Source organism: Epinephelus lanceolatus, chromosome 9 (assembly GCF_041903045.1).
Source record: "Epinephelus lanceolatus isolate andai-2023 chromosome 9, ASM4190304v1, whole genome shotgun sequence".
NCBI classification, from domain to species: Eukaryota; Metazoa; Chordata; class Actinopteri; order Perciformes; family Serranidae; genus Epinephelus; species Epinephelus lanceolatus.
Window position 1 is genome coordinate 44,936,764 of NC_135742.1, and position 15,499 is coordinate 44,952,262.

General features: G+C 40.2%; 1 long non-coding RNA gene across 2 annotated transcripts; it reads right to left on the reverse strand.

The window, feature by feature from the left end:
* Positions 1-12,148: 12,148 nt before the first annotated feature.
* On the reverse strand, positions 12,149-13,556 carry LOC117252504 (uncharacterized). Of its 2 annotated transcripts, XR_013492092.1 has the most exons (5): positions 13,492-13,556; positions 13,358-13,415; positions 13,217-13,289; positions 13,102-13,140; positions 12,149-12,429 (listed from the first exon to the last, which is right to left on the reverse strand). It is a non-coding gene; the product is annotated as an uncharacterized LOC117252504 (long non-coding RNA). The 2 variants fall into 2 exon arrangements; XR_013492093.1 differs by lacking the exon at positions 13,102-13,140.
* Positions 13,557-15,499: the final 1,943 nt, after the last annotated feature.

Consider the following 15,499-nt stretch of genomic DNA (forward strand, 5'->3'; position numbering starts at 1 on the left):
TTCCAATAATGGAGGACCTGTTGGTGAAATTTGGAAAGTTTGACTGGCAGTTTACTTATTTCAAAATCACACTTCAATAAAAATTCCACACCCCCAAAATCCGGAAACAACTTCGTAGGAAGATTAAACCAAAAATTTTCATACTGTTTGATAAAACTCTGCAACCACTTCAGCTTTAGTGAGCCATTCATGGGATTGAAATCAATTGCATTCAAACCTCCTTCTTCCAAAGATTTAATGACATCATTCTTCCTAATATAATGATGTCTATTTTTCCAAATAAAATTAAAATTGTTTTGATTAATAATCTTAATTATATATATATATTCAATATGATCAGGGACGTTCAAAGAGTACGCTGGGTAAATCAATCTCGATAGACCTTCCATTTTTGAAAGCAAAATTCTTCCGAAAATAGATAAGTCCCTTTGTAACCATGTATTCAAAATTGTTTTACTTTTTTTCAGAATGTTCTCAAAGTTAGCCCTCTCTCTATCTTTCAAATCCTTAGACACTGTAATTCCTAAATATTTGACTTCTTTTTTGATTGGAATGCCTTCAATAGATGTTAGAGGTTGGTCATGAATCGCCATCAATTCACATTTATTTAAATTCAACTTAAGACCAGAAGCTTCTGAGAAGGAGGAAATAATTTTTAGAGCTTTCGGTATTTGAGCGGCATTTTTTAGAAATAAAGTTGTATCGTCCGCTAGTTGGCTTACAACTAAGGGACAACCCATAACATTTAGCTGCTTGACATCCTCACTATTTTTTAACATAATAGCTAAAATCTCCGCCGCCATAATAAAGAGTAGAGGAGAGGCAGGGCAACCTTGACGGATACCCCTTCTCACCTCAAATCTACTGCAGGTGCCAAATGGTAATGATACTGAACTATTTATGTCATTATAAAGCATACTGATGATCTCTCTGAAGCCATCACCAAAACCGAAGTGTTGCAAAGTGTCCAAAATAAAAGGGTGTTCCACTCTATCGAATGCCTTGCAAAAATCTAAAAATAAAATGAAACCATCATCCTCAATTCTGTCACTATAATCAAGTAAATCCAACACTAGCCTGATATTGTTATGGATGGAGCGTTCTTTAAGGAAGCCAGATTGTGTTTCACTGATAATTTGTGCCATACCTTCTTTTAATCCGTCAGCAATAACATGGGCAAACAATTTATAATCGACATTAAGTAGTGTAATAGGTCTCAGATTCTCCAAGTATTTTTATCCTTGCCAGGTTTGGGGATAAGGGTTATTAATCCTTGCTTCATTGTGGGCATTAGGGACTTGTTCGTGAAGCATTCACAAATAGCAAAAAATAACAGTTCTTTTATTTCATTCCAAAAAAATTTATAAAAATTTGACGATAACCCATCTTGTCCAGGTGCTTTCCCTAAACTAAGTTTTTTGATTGCATTATCCAATTCATACATTTCAATTTTAGCATCACATAGTTCCTTGAAATCAGTGCTGATTTTGGGGATGTGATGTTTAATACTTTGGAAAAGGGCATCAGATTTCTCTTTAGAATGAGACGAGGAATATAAATCTTTGTAAAATCTATGGACTTCATTAGACAGCTGTTTAGAGTCCGTGCATTCGACATCATTTATCATAAGCACATTAATTGCATTTCTTTCTTGTCTTTTTTTTTCTCTAAGCCACAGAAGTACGCAGTATTTTTCTCCCCCTCTTCTAACCATTTGGCCCTGGATCTTACATATGCCCCTCGTGCTTTCCTCAAGTACATTTCATCTAGTTTCGATTGGAGGTTTATGAATATATTTTTGTCTGACTCTGACATAGGTGTCTTTTTACAGCAGTTATCAATATCTTGTACTAGCTTAAATTCCTGTTCCCTGAGAGCTTTGCTTCTTTTTTTCCCAAATTTGATTGAGATTTGTCTGACCCTGTACTTAAAAAACTCCCACCTATTACAATAGCTACCTATTGTTGAGTCAAATTTTATCTCTAATATCAAATCTTTAATTAAATTACAATATTCATCACATTTCAGAAGGTCACCATTAAATTTCCAGTGTGTTTTTCTTTTGTTATTGTGTAGTGAAGGTTGTAGCACAAGAGATAAAAGGCAATGATCAGTTAGGGGTGCACTTGACATTGATACATCTGAAACAAAATCTACTAGTTCAAGTGTTGATAACCATAAGTCAATTCGAGATCTGGCATTTCCATTCGGTTTTATCCATGAAAATTGACTGATATTCATATTCCTACTTCTCCATATGTCAATAAGTGCATGAGTATTACAGAAGTCAAGTAGAGTTGTATTATAATGATTATTACTGAATTTAGATGGACATCTATCAAGCCAGTCATCAGGAGCTAAATTAAAATCTCCTCCGAACAAGATCAGGTTTGTGCTGTAAACATTTCTGTATTTAGTGACAATATCAGAGATTTCTGATAACATAAGCTTATTTAGATTGAGGGTACTATAACCATAAATGTTAATTAGAATAACAAACGAACCTTCAATGTTTAAAACAACTGCCAACCAATGACCATTTTCATCAGCTTTATGTGTAATTACGTTTCCAGGACATCTATTAAAACAAATGGCAACACCTGCAGATTTGTTGGAACCATGACTGAACAGCACCATGTCTCCCCACTGACTCGTCCAGAAGGTGGTGTCAGAAGCACATGAATGCATTTCTTGCAGGAAGACACAATGAGCTTTTTGTCCTTTGCAGTATAAAAAAATAGCTTTTCTTTTTACATTGTCCTTGAGACCCCTTGTATTCAGTGAAATAAAAGATAAATTGGCTTTCAAAACGTTCATTCGCTGGTTAACCTCGCAGCAAACAACAATCAAACAGTTAAAAAGAAAAGAGTGAAAAAGAGGTTTTTTTTCTTTTTTTTCTTTTACTCTGAAAAAACGAGTCGAGACTTCCTCTGTAAACATTCCCCCACGTACCTTTTCAGATATTTATGTGTCCAATAGAATGACACATCTTTCAAACAACAATCAAATCATTCTTGGATACGGCGACCGTTAATGAAAGCAAATGGGCCTCTGAAATAAGCCTTCTCGCCCGCCTTCTTTGCCTGGCTGATCCGTGGCCACAGCGCTGCTCTCGCCAGCCTGTCCTCCTGTGTGAGATCCTCCACAAACTTCACTCCGGCTTCCTGGCACACTCTCGAGTCCTTTGTCAGCTTCCAAAATGCATCACGATGCTGCCTCCGTGTGAATTGGATGATGATGTAGCGTGTTCTGTTCTCAGTTCTTTGTCCAATCCGATGCACTGTGTCAACGATATCATCCATTTTCTGCTCCCAGTGTGGTGCTATCTTACTGAGGAGGCGAATGACTTCACCTCTCGTATCTTCACTGATTTTTTCCGGCATTCCTTTAATCCTTAAGTTCCACCTACGTTTGTATCGGTCTTGTTCTCTGGACCTCTCCTTCAGAGCCACACATTCTGCCCGCAGGCTATTTAGCTCTTTCTCCATCACCGATACCTTAGTTTTACAGTCCTTCACCTCCATAGCGTTGAACTCAGATGCCTTAGTGAGGTTAGCTATCAGGGCACAGTTCTGCTTCATCTGTACGCTAAGGTCTTCTAGCTTCTTTTCTTGCAGGTCAAATCTCGTAGCCAGCGTGTTAATAGCAGCTAGAATGGTAGAATTTGTCACTTCATCGTCAGTAACTTTCACTACCTTGCGGGTATGTTCTCCTTTGGATGGTGTTGATGGGGCTGACTGACATATTTCATCCAGACCCCGCTTTTCGCCGGAGGAATCGGTCTCCATCTCCACAAGATCCTGTCGAGCATAGTCGTGTTCACCCCCTCGCTCGTTATTTTTCAGACGAGACTGGCTCATTTTGTTGTGTATTTTGAGGAAAAGTACTTAATTAACTTCTAGAATAGTCTTACGGTGGGGATAAGAAGTTAAAACACTTGTTTGAGGAAATTTAAGTAGGAGTAGCTCACTAACACGACCGCTCAGTCCGCCATCTTCCCGCCCCCCACCCCATGCTGCAGTGACATGTGTCAGTCATCAATTCATTATGCTGTCATTGTGTTTTTACTCTCTACAGTGACAGCATCATGAATAGCTGGATTGATGATGTTAGACAGTGGCCTCCGGTAACTGATGAAGGTATCTTAAATGAGTACCGATATTAATTTAGAAATTAACCATTTGTTTGAACGATAAGCAGGAAAGATTAGAGTAATAGGGAGATAATAGACTGTATCATTAAACACTGTGTAATATAACGTTAGCATACGTTACGTGTGCTGACGTTAGCAAGCTAGCAGCGTGACATTTAATCATGGCTAATCAAGATGGCAGCATACACAAATCGCTCGCCGAATTCGTCTATACTGCTAACTCCTAACTCCTTACTTGAACCGGAAGTCGTTCGAGGTCCGCCATCTTTAAGGCTGTCCCATGTCTCTTAGGCCCAATTCCAATCCGATCCCTTACAGACTCACTGACTTAGAGGCGCGTTCATGTGAAGTGCGTGAGTGTGTGAGGACTGTCCCATTGTCAAATCGTCAAGTCAGTGAGTCAGTGAGTGAGCCCTTTATGCCCCCTTACCGTAGGTCAGCATTGATGCGGACTTACGGTAAGGAAATTACCCTCAGTTCATAGCGTTGTGATGTCAAATACAGGGGTTGCCCTCGGAACACCGGAAGTGTTATAAAAAAAAACCGAAAACACGGTCGGCAGATATGCAAACGGTAACGTTATGGAAGGAAGTGTGAAAAAAACAGATAGACAAACAATGAAACATTACATTAACAAGGATTTAAGATGGTACATGAACACACATGAAGTCAGAGGAATAGCTACCAGTGGTTATAGTCCACACACAAAGAATATATATAGCCTATATATATATATATATATCCTATAGCCTATTCAATTCAATTCAATTTTATTTATAAAGCCCAATATCACAAATCACAATTTGCCTCACAGGGCTTTACAGCATATGACATCCCTCTGTCCTTATGACCCTCACAGCGGATAAGGAAAAACTCCCCAAAAAAAACCCCTTTAACGGGGAAAAAAAACGGTAGAAACCTCAGGAAGAGCAACTGAGGAGGGATCCCTCTTCCAGGACGGACAGACGTGCAATAGATGTCGTACAGAACAGATCAGCATAATAAATTAACAGTAATCCATATGACACAATGAGACAGAGAGAGAGAGAGAGAGAGAGAGAGAGAGAGAGAGAGAGAGATGCAGGTAATGACAGTAGCTTACAACAACATTAATGAAAGTAATAATATTATAGTTATAGTTCTGGCTACTGTGGTACAATATGTTGAAAGTATGTATTAATATCTGACAGTATACTTGTGTGACAATAGTCATATGTGTATAATAACAGTAGAAGTATGACTAATGACTATCTATCTATCTATCTATCTATCTATCTATCTATCTATCTATACACATAGGCCTATTCTTTGTGTGTGGAATATATGCTGACAATAACCGATAAATGATCACGTCCAGAGGCGCCAGTGTCAACAACATTTTGTAGAGAGGGGGATAAGTGCTGTCCCATTCCTATTTGTAGCATCCGGAGCCCTTTCAGACTCTCACACTTAATCACTTACAGCTGACGTCAGTTAAGTCAGTGAGGGTTCAGGGCTTGAGTCTTTAGGGGCTGGATTGGAATTGGGCCTTATTCCTGCCAGTAAGGAGTTAGCGTTAGGAGTTAGGAGGGATCTGTTAGGTGCGATGAGTAAGGTAACACGAGAGGTTCCTAACAGGAAGTCTTTTTCAGCTTGAGGCTCTGACGTATAAATACCCGCCCCCTAAGTCTGGCTCATTTGAACGAGATGGCGGAGAAACAGCCCAAGTGTACCCGTTACATGCATTCTTTGCAATGAAACGCTGTAATTCACATGCCTACGTGACTACAAAGAGTAACGTTAATGATATTTCCTGCAAGACTGTCATGTTGTAATTAAGTTTATTTCATTCACAACCCGTTGCGTTGTTCAGCGGATTGTCGGTGATGTGTGGCTGTTAAATGTTTAGCTGCTCATGTCCAGAACCACGGCTTTGATCAGCGAATATAATGTGACTTGGGTTGTACGCCAAACGCTGGCTCTGTTATGCAGCAGATCCAGCTGTGCCGCCCATAGGTGCCGCCGTCACCAGAATAGGACGTCGCTTTACGTGACGCTTTACGTGACGCTCTCATGTCTCTTATCAGCAATCCTCGCTCCTTACTCCTAACTCCTGACTCCTTAAATGTTTTCCTAAGTGGGAGGGACTAAACAGTTAGGTAAGGTGGCTAGGTTAGGTGGTTAGCAGTAATTTTAAGGGACTTAGGACGTACCCTCTGTGCTAAAGGAAATTAGACAGGAAGCATTGAAGCACCTCTCCTTAAAATTTAGAGAATTCGACCAGCTCTGTGGCTCGTTCGAGATGAACTGCGCCTCGTCTGGAAAGTAGACGAGAGCGGGCGGCTGCAGCAGGGGGCGGTGACAAAAAGCCGCGGTGGAGGCGGACAGTTTAGCCGTTTCTCAATACTCAAGTTCGGACTTGTGGACTTGGCAAGTCCACGTGAGAGTCCGGACTTCCCAAGAACGGGAGAACGGGAGGACGGGAGTACAGTCATTTATTATTATTATTTATTTATTTATTTATTTATTTTTAAATGAAAATAGAAAAGTCTTACATTCACATGAAAGAACAGAAAGCCAGTGTAAATAAACATTAACAATCAAACAAGAAGAAAATAAAGAGAGAAAGAAAGAAGAGAGAGAAAAATAAATAAATAAATAAATAAATGAATAAGTGAATAAATAAATAAATAAATAAATAATAACTGTGAAAATAATACCAACATAATAACAGCTAATTACCTACCAATATTAAACTTTTCACGAATGTTCTTTGTTTTTATGACTTTCTTATTTCCTAGCGGGGTGAGGGACTGTAAATATAATTCAAAACACTTGTAGAAAACAGAGAAAATGGATTTATCTCCAGCAAATTTAGCTCTGTGGATGTGGAACTTTGCATAAAGTAGTACCAGGTTAATAACAAAAGCCTTATCCAAATCTTCTGTAGTATCAGAATGAAAGCCAAAGATAACGTGTTCAAAATGCAGATTAAAGTTCATATACAACTTATCAGAGATACATTTTGCTATATTTTTCCATAACCTTTTTGTGTAGTTACAATGCCAGAATATGTGGTTAACTGTTTCGGGTTGTACCGAGCAAAAGGAACAATTGACATCAATATCATTCTTAAATTTCTGCATGAAATGCTTTACTGGGTAAATTTTATGTAATATTTTATAAGACACTTCTTTGACTTTGTTAGTGATCATATATTTGTGTGGTAACAACCAAACCTTGGTCCAAGGTATATTGATGTTAAATTTAGCCCAGTAGGTGGTGATATAAGGTTTCGTTGAGATTTCATTCATAAAACGTTCCCGAATAGCTCTATTGTTGCTTTTGTGTGATCCAAAACAGACTTTGCCACAGACAGTGTTAAGCGGATTTACAACGGAGACAGTACACGGCTGAAAGGAGCCTCTGTACAAGTTTACAACACCTGTAGGAATGGAATCAATTACCTGGTAAAATTCTTTTACTGTAACTGGAAAACCAAACTTTTGTATAAACTCCACATAGGACATTAATAGGCCATCTGGACTCAGCAACTGAGCGACTGTATGAATATCTCTTTCAAACCAGTTTATAAGGAAGAGGCTCTTTTTGTTGTGTAAAATGTCTCCGTTGTTCCATAGATAATACTTCTGAGGGGAGAAATTGTGTTTGTAGATTATTTTCCATGCAAGTAAGACCTGTTTATGGAACTCTGACAATTTTAGAGGTATTTTATTAATCTGGTAATTGCACACTAACAAATAGGGAAGTCCGCCAATTTGGTTAAATACAAATTTGGGGATAAAGTTCCATAAAGATGAATCATTTTTTAAAAAAACTTTTTAACCAATTAATCTTAAATACATGGTGTAATGATCCAAAGTCCAAAAAATCAAGCCCTCCATTCTTTCTGGTATTGATTACGACAGATTTTCGGATGTAATGTATTCTTCCACAAGAAGTTAAACAACATTTGATCAATTTTTTTGATTGTTTTACTGTCCAGAGCCAGAGAAGAGGCCGTGAAATTCCCTCAGCCTTGGATAGGAGCACACGGCCCCTCAAAGACAGATCTCTCTGCAGCCATTGATTAAACCTGCTCTCAGCCTTTTTCATTCTGGGCTCAAGGTTCAGAGAGCATCTCTCCTGCTGCTCTTTTGTTATGGTAATACCTAAATAATTTACCCTACTTTTAACACAAATATCATCGATTGAGGTTATATCATTGTTTTTTAATGCAAATAATTCACACTTACCTAAATTTAAGCATAAACCTGATGCTTTAGAAAAAAACAAGATTGAACAAATAGCCGGCTTTACTTGTAAAGCGTCTTTAAGAAAAAGTGCAGTATCATCTGCTAGTTGACTCAGGCAAATTTTCCTACCAGCAATAGAGATGCCCTCCAAATTACATGATTTTATATATACACAAAACATTTGAGCCACCACTAAAAACAAATAAACAGAGACAGGGCACCCCTGTCGTATTCCTCTCTCCTGATAAAACCTCTGTGTAGTACCACCAGTCAGTTTTACAGAGCTGTTACCATTTGTATAAAGAGTTTTCATTGCATTGCAAAAATATTCCCCAAACCCAAATTTTTCAAGGCAATAGAAAATAAACGGATGCTCAACAGTATCAAAAGCCTTGTAAAAATCCAGGAAAAGGATAAAACTATCATCTTCAATCAAATCTGAGTAATCAATCAAATCCAAAGTCTTAGGTTATTAACAATGTGCCTTTTACTCATGAATCCTGATTGATTTTCATCGATTATTGAGTCCAGAACTCCTTTAAATCGCTTTGCAAAAATTAAAGCAAATATCTTATAATCATTATTTAATAGAGTTATGGGTCTCCAGTTGTCAATAAGAAGCACGTCTTTTCTGGGTTTGGGTATTAAATTAATTAACCCCTGTGTCATAGTAGCAGGAAGTTGTGCTCTTGCAACGCTCTGAGAAAAAAACCTTAAAAAGAAATGGTGCCAACAGATCAGAAAACTCTTTATAAAATTCAGAGCTGACGCCGTCATTCACAGGTGATCGATTGTTTTTAAGGTTTAAGATAGCGTCTTGCACCTCCTGCTGGCTGATTAGGGAATCACACATCAGCTTCTGAGCGTGAGTAATGGTTCTAATACAGTGTATATTTATATAACTAAAGAACAACAACATAGCATTATGATCAAATGATCAAATCAATGATCTTTTCCTTATCATTGATAACGGACCCACTGATATTTAACTCAGATAAGGAGTTGTGCTTGGCTCGCGATTTCTCCATTTTAAAAAAGTATGAAGTCATCTGCTCTCCTTCCTCCAGCCACTTCTGCCTCGATCTAACAAAAGCCCCCTCTACCTTACATTTATACAAGTCATCAAGTTTCGTTTGGAGTTCAATCAATCTGAGTCTATCTTTAGCAGAGAGTGAATCTGGAGGAACGCTGGTTAGGGATGTTATCTCAGAGGTGATATTTCCTACTTCTTTTCTTCTAGATTTAGCTAAGTCGCTACCATATTTCCTCATATATTTACCTATTTCATATTTCAACAATTCCCAGTTTTTGCCATAAACTTTGTCCTTCTGAGCTTGATCCCAATGCCGCTTAATCAATCTCTGCAATTCAATTTTCACAGAATTATGTTTTAACAAGGAGCAGTTCATTTTCCAATAGGAGAAGTGTTTTACTTTTAGATTGTCTCGAGACAGGTTAACATTAAGCAAAACTGCCTTATGATCTGTCAACGGAGTGGGTAAAAGATCAGCTGTGATGGAATCCTTATCTAGAGAGTTAGAAACAAGCCAATAGTCGAGCCTTGATTGTCTAGAGCCATCCTTGTTACTCCAAGTGTAAACTCTGTCCCTGGGGAATTTCTCCCTCCATACATCATAAAGATCATATTTATTCATCAGCGTTTTTAATGAAGAATTTGCAAGCGAGGGCTTACAGGGTGGCCATCTGTCAAGAGACTCGTTCAGAACAATATTAAAGTCCCCTCCAATTATCAGGTGTGCATTAAAATATTTTTGTGTTAAAATGGTAAGTTTAGCGTCCAAAGAGTCCAAAAACTCATCATTATCTGACCTGCAATTATAGCCATAAATATTAATCAAAATGAAAACTATGTCCCTTATTCTGCAAACCAGACAGACATAGTGACCCTGTTTGTCACACAACGATTGCAAAGTTTCAGACCCATGTGAAAACCAAATATCACTGCCCCACTGTGCTTTCCAAAAGCTTGTGTCTTTAATGTTGGAGTGTGATTCTTGCAGAAAAGCAAAATCAACTTTTAGCTGTTTAATAAATAAAAATAAAGCTTTACGCTTCAGCCCATTTCTTAAGCCCCTGGCATTCAATGAAACGATGGAAAAAGCCATAAATAAATTGAAAAGAAAAAAAGAAAAGAAAAAAGAATATTTAACCTGCCTAAATAGTGTCATTAAATTAAACTAATAAGCAGCAGGTCGGCGACGCCTGCAGCACCATTGCTTTACACTACTTATCAGATTGTTTCAAAAGGAAATAGGCGACTCAGACGATGACAGAAATCAACTCAAAACACAAGTCAAGGTTGAGCGCACATGTCATATTTGGCCCATTATTAGTTCTTCATTTAACAAAATGGATCAACAAAAGCAGTCAGAGTGGGCCTGTGTTTCCTAGCATGGTTATAGTCAGTCAGGGAGTTTAATCTCACCTTCTCCCTCTATGAAGGCTCGAGCCCCGGCAAAGAAGGCCTTTTTCCCATCGGCGCGCGCCCTCTCCACCGCGGGCCAAAGCCTCTCTCTCCGCTCTCGGTCCCCCTTCGACAAGTCCTCTTTGAATTGGAAGCCGCGCTCCCTGAGGTACAAAGAGGTTTTTGCAGCTCTCCACACCGCGTCTCTACTGACCCGAGAGATGAACTGGATGATGATCCTTCTGGGGTTGGTACCCTCCGCAGGTTGCCTCCTCCTGCCCAGGCGATGGACGGTGTCCACATGCTCTGCCAGTGTGTCCCTCTTATCAGGCAGCACCTCCTGGCAGATGGTGATGGCGCGACTGCGGACGTCCTCCTGGTCAGACTCGGGAACTCCAACGAGCCTGAGGTTCCATCGGCGCGTGTATGTCTCCAGCTCATCCATCCTTTTGGTGATCTGCTTGACAGGTTGCTCCACCTGGGCGACCCTCTGCTCAACGTGGGCCACCTTCGCGCTCACAGCCTTCAGCTCAACAGTGGTGCGCTCCAACTTTTCCTCCAGGTGTATAATTTTACAGTCGATAGAGTCGCATCTGAAGTTAATCAGTTTCTTTACCTCCTCAAACTGTTTGAGCATGTCCATGCTAAGCGAGGTGCTCTCCACAGCCTCGCTGGCCTTTTTCTTCATTGGAGATTTAGATGGTGTTACCGGCAGCGGTGGGAATTCCTCCTCGAAAGCCTCGAGCTCCTCCTTGCAGCCGGCTCCAAATGTGTAGTCGTGCCCCGCAGCCTCGAGAACTTTACGCAAAGCAATGTCTCTCTTTCCACCAACTCTAGCGGCAAAGCTCGCTGTATAAGCACCCCGGGTCCTAGTCATTAAACAAATAAGTCAAAGAAATTCCTTTTCAAGCAACTGGATAAAGGTTGGTGCACAGCGTCCTCGTGCGTGGTTGCTCAAGCCGCCATCTTGCCAGGCGCTGCAGTACAGTCATTTATGCTTTTGGAACAGTAGCAAACTTGATGTCACCACCTCCGCTCGCCTTGGCTGTTGTACTGTGTTGTATGCATTTAGAATAAAACAAAAGGCCTATAAACACAGCCCAGCCCTATGCTTTGCATAGACATTGTAATGTGGCGATACAGGGGGGGGGGGGGGGGGAGGGGGCGGTGCGCGGTATAAGAGGGTCTTCAGTCAATCTGGTTAAATTGTACACTTCAACTATATTGTTGCCAGCAACGCCACCTGGGGAATTTCGCCCCAGGAATTACTTTTACACCAAGTGCACCTTAAGACACACAAGTTCGTTTTACTCAAGGCAGATATGACACGATTCCTTGTTTTTAAAAAGGCATATGCTTTATTACAAAAAGACAATTTAACACAATAAAACACCAGTCAGACAGGGGCAAATAAATGGGGGACTAAACTAGGGCCGAGGCTTACCGGGGTGAAGAGGCTATTGATAGTGTGGAGACACCCCAACCAAAAATATAAGCACCCAGACACTCGTGACAGTCACACACGCACAGTGAGGAGACCCAGAACCCAGGGGAGCACAGCACACGAAAAGGGGGGGGAACCCCGCCACCAGGTCACCACCACCGGACCTCAGCAACTAAAATGGAAACAAAGGGGAAATTAGTGGGGTCACACCAACACAATTCAATAAACAGAAATATCCTAAACAAAACAGGCCATTGGCAGGCAATATAAATCATAAACTAAAAAATACAAACTGCCAACCGCCAAATAAAGAAAAGACAAATACTGAAAAAAAGAATTAATCCTCTGCCCAAACAGAATATTAAAGCCAAAGCAATTAGGGAAATCAGACAGGCAGAGGGAACTGAATACAGTAACCAAGAAAACAAAACCAATCCACCACAAAAGGGTTTAACCCCACTCCTCAGTCGAACTTCGTTAAAATTGAGTTAATTAAATGGTCGGTAAAACGTAATACCAAGGCGTACAACGCAGGCAGGTCAACCAAAACGAGTAGACAAACAGGTTAAAGCAAAACAGGACAAAAAGTAAAGCAAAAAAAAGGAAATTAAACAAAAAGCTAAGCAGCCGCGGTGAAAAGCAGCGATCCAAAAGCAGCCGCAAAAGAAGCAGCAAAAAGCAACAAAAAGAAAAACAAAGAAAAAGCGACAAAATGAAAAGCAGCAGCGAAAAGCAGAAAGCAAAAACAGAAAAAGCAGCAGCGGTCCCCCGTAGCTGGTGGTGATGTGTCGCTTTAAACCCTGGCCGCAAACCCGGTCAGCTGGTGCTGACGTCACTCACGCACCATTGGCAGACGTCGCTCACGCACCATTAGCAGAGGGATCTGAGGACCCGATAAATTTATTATCTATAAATTTCGCATGTGCATACAACAATTGGGAATGCAGGAAGCTACATACCAGTTAGCAGGTCGACCAGTATGACACACACAGAGGAAGAGGGAGAGGGTAACGCGCAGCTACCGGCGTCCACCTACAATCAGGCTATTGTTAGCCGCGGTCATTATCAGCTGTTTAACAGGCAGAAAGGGAGACACTCACCACAGCAGGCCATTTAGGTGACACGCACACGAGCCTGGGAAGCACCAAGTCAGCCACTCTGCAACACAACACAAAATCATTAGTTCCCTGCCACATGAGCCGAAAGCAGCAGGTGAGCAGACAAGCCGCGTTACCTGTCCGAAGCAAAACGTCCGGCTCGGAAATGACGTCACCCGTCGGAAGCAGCGAGAGAGAGAACTGGCAGGGAGGGATCGCCCATTTTATAGGTGGGTGCGCCTCCGGTGGTTGGCTGTGCCATTGCCAATTAGGCATGGCAACCCACAGGTCTCTATACTGCCACAGTAAGAAATTAATATGTAGACCTATATGTTTTTAACGTTTCAACATATATAGGCTAACTGACACAAAAACATAGGCTATAGCCAAAATGTTTTCATAAAATGTCTTTTAAAACCTTTTCCCCGCAGCTGGCTTCTGATTATAATCAAAAGTCAAGTGCGGGGGGAAAAGTTTGTGGAGAGTTGGTGGTTATTGTGATCGTGAGCATTGTCGAGATGGAAATCAAAAATCAATAACGGACATGGATCGGAAAAGGCGTCTTGGCGCAGTTATTGGAGCAGGATTGCTGTACCTGCAGGCTGGGGAGGAGGCTGCCCAGCTGAGGAGGCAGATCCCAGAAAGACAGCGGAGGATGAGGATGAGGATGAGGATGAGACGTGCGATGCTTGCATGTCTGTTCGATATGTTTGTCCAGTTGTGGACAAAGTACCCAGGAATATCACAACAAAGAACAGACTCAGTCACAAGTAAAAGTGTTGCATACCAAATCTGACATGAGTAAAGGTATCTGGGTCTTGTCCGCAAAATATAGGCCTACTTAAAATGAAAAGTTCAAAGTACGTATATGTATTGAATATTAACTGATCAACGTCGGCTACATGTAAGCAGCATTTAAATGTTGTCATGGTAGAACTAATTTTAAAACCTGTCACTGGTGTACTAGTCTAATCTATAACAACACACAGCAACTTGTAAATATGAAACTTACAACATATAAAACAAACTATCTGAAAAGTAGGCCTATCTATAGCTATCAAATAAATGTAGTTGAGTAGAATGTACAGTATTTCCCTCTAAGTAAATGGAAATACCCAAAGTAAATCAAATTTGTACTTAAGTACAGTAGCTACTTGAGTAAATATACTTAGTTACTGTCCATCGCTGCATTTGTCTCATCATTATACTTTCTGTCTACATTTTTATGGAGACTTGACAGTTTACTTGGTACACCTAGAAAAAATAAAAGCAGTTTAATATTGTATTAAGTCTAACATTTTATTGAAGTGTTGAGTTGTAGATTGTGGTGCTGTTGAACTGTACTGGATTATACTGACAGCTGTTTCTCATTTAGTCTGTCCTCACCAATATAAATGGATCAAACAGGTCAGATGTTAAGAGGAAAAGTTTATTCAGCCACACTTCAGACATCAGGTATACAATTCATATCAGATAATCAATATTTAAAATGCTGTTGAATAAATACTACAATAAAGACAATTAATCTTTAAATATAATAAATAAATTAGCTACAATAAATTCTTAAAATCATTATTGAATGGTAAAAACACATAGGCCTAAATAAGCAAAAGAATGCAAAGAACAATAACATGTTACAACATTTAATAATATAAGAATATATCTTATAGTGAGACTGAATGTTGCCCATTAGACATACCCCAAACGAATTAGCCTACATTTCATATTTAACCACTACAGAGATATCAGTCACGAATTTCAAAAGGACTACCCGAGAGAGGCTGCTCTCTGGGGCAGCCTGAGCGCTCATACACACGTTTATTATCTATGAGCGCTGACACCGCTAGATGATAGCGGTGTGGCGAGAACACATCCGGGAATTTGGACTGAACTTGGCTAGATGTGGGCTGCGTCCGAAAGGCCCAGTGGCATACTGCATACTACTACTACGTAGCCTACTACCACTAGATACTACTCCTACCTACTAAACAAGTTGGGTCCATTCGGACATACTAAAAGATTGGTGGGAAAACACTCCATCCGCTGGCAGAGCAGAGGTACTGCACATGTGCAGTAACTCTGCTCTGCCAGCAGATGGAGTGCCTACGAAAGCAACCCATCTGCTGGTTTGGCTGAGTTACTGCA